This window comes from Octopus bimaculoides, chromosome 23, assembly GCF_001194135.2.
Source record: "Octopus bimaculoides isolate UCB-OBI-ISO-001 chromosome 23, ASM119413v2, whole genome shotgun sequence".
NCBI lineage: Eukaryota > Metazoa > Mollusca > Cephalopoda > Octopoda > Octopodidae > Octopus > Octopus bimaculoides.
In genome coordinates this window covers 36,969,719-36,971,267 of record NC_069003.1, presented here as the reverse complement: position 1 = coordinate 36,971,267, position 1,549 = coordinate 36,969,719, and the positions used below count along the sequence as shown (strand labels likewise).

At 35.1% G+C, this 1,549-nt stretch overlaps 1 long non-coding RNA gene across 1 annotated transcript in view; it reads right to left on the bottom strand.

Annotated features, from left to right (window-relative positions):
* Positions 1-1,549, bottom strand: part of LOC106869016 (uncharacterized) — a 4,397-nt gene extending 2,848 nt beyond the window's left edge. The window contains exons 1-2 of the long non-coding RNA XR_001409359.2: positions 1,478-1,549; positions 1,289-1,330 (exon numbers count right to left, since the gene is read on the bottom strand). This is a non-coding gene — a long non-coding RNA (uncharacterized LOC106869016). The remainder of the gene's footprint in view (positions 1-1,288; positions 1,331-1,477) is intronic.

Sequence of the window (1,549 nt, the reverse complement as noted above, 5' to 3'; positions counted from 1 at the left end):
TAAGTATTCTGAAGTTTGCTCACCTCTACTGAATGTGGCTCAATGCAAAGAGGGGGAAAAGGTTCGTATTTAGGAGAGAGAGAAAGAGTAAACTTTAGAACCAGATGCCTACCCCTTCATACAAATAACCATTTAATTGAGAAAAGTAGTTTGCAATACAGAATTCTGTCAGTCAAGAAGTTGGAACACATTGATCAAGGGATCAAGACAAAGCAACAGAATAACCTCACAACTATTGGCCCTTTATTAAGAAATTGTTATACTTGTAAAAAAAAAAAAAAAAAAAAAAAAAAACTGCCCAACCAATTCCAGAGAAATAATGAAACTGTAAGTAGAGAGGCCTGAGACAAAACTCATCCCTGTGCCGTTGCATGCAGCAAATACCAAAGGCTGTGTAACTGGCAAGGGAGTCCCACTGGACAATGCTTGGTTCAAAATAGTTACATTTCCCTCAAATCACACCCTACCGGTTAAAAAAGAAAAAAGTGTGGAGGGTGGGAATAAGGATAGACTAAAAAAAAAGATAGAAAAGTCACAACTGGAAAAGCTGCCATCACGAATCTCCTCAAACATAAACCACAAACCATTTTAAGTGAATTAAAAAAAAAAACGCCTGGTATTTGAGGAAGGAAAAGGGAACAAGACAAAAATAAGAGCAGTATAAACCATCCTCTTCTTCAAGTCATGACCTTCCCATCAACACACAATCCATATTATAATCACAACTGTTGTTCAATGAATGGCAATGTGAAACTAAGCAAGTTTTTTTTTATTGTTTTTGTGATGTTTTTGCAGCATATTACTCTACCTCCAGTATTCGAGTACTATTTTCTCCCCACCTTGTTTCACAATTATATGCTTACTCTGGTATATACAGACACCAACTGACCTTCAGATCAAACTATCAGAAATTCTTATCATTAGAGGCAAAAGAGGAGGAGGGGGTAATAAATTCTCATGGTCTCAGTAGTTGACTGATCTAACAACCCGACAGAGGTGGAGGTTTGACTTAGGCAAAATTTAAAATTCGGAACCTAGATAAAAAAGAAAAAGGATGGAAACAAATAGCACAAGACATTTTATTTTGTTCATCCCTACCAATTCCGACATTTAGCCGATTCTTTAATAGAAATATTTTTACTAACAATAATAACAACACTGAACCGGTTAGCCAAAGACAACTGTGCATAATGTGGTTAGGAAGATTTGATAATAATGTGGAACAATTGAGTATTAATTAACAACAAAAAGGAAAGAAAAGCAACACAAAACAAAACAACCAACTTACTTTCCTTCGTACAAGGTGAGAGATATCTGTCGTTTTCACAGGCTGCAAATAAAAAAAAAAAAAAAAGATTTAATTTAGAGATAATATATATATTTTACATAGAAAAGCCATATGAAAATAAAAGATTTTTTTTTCCCTTTCTACCTACACATAAAATTAACTCATTTTCTTTTCCAACCTGAAACTTACCTGTGAAGAAGATTTGGCGTCTACAGGGAGGATACTGCTGAAGCCTGTTGTGCTCCCTAAAACGTCTCCACT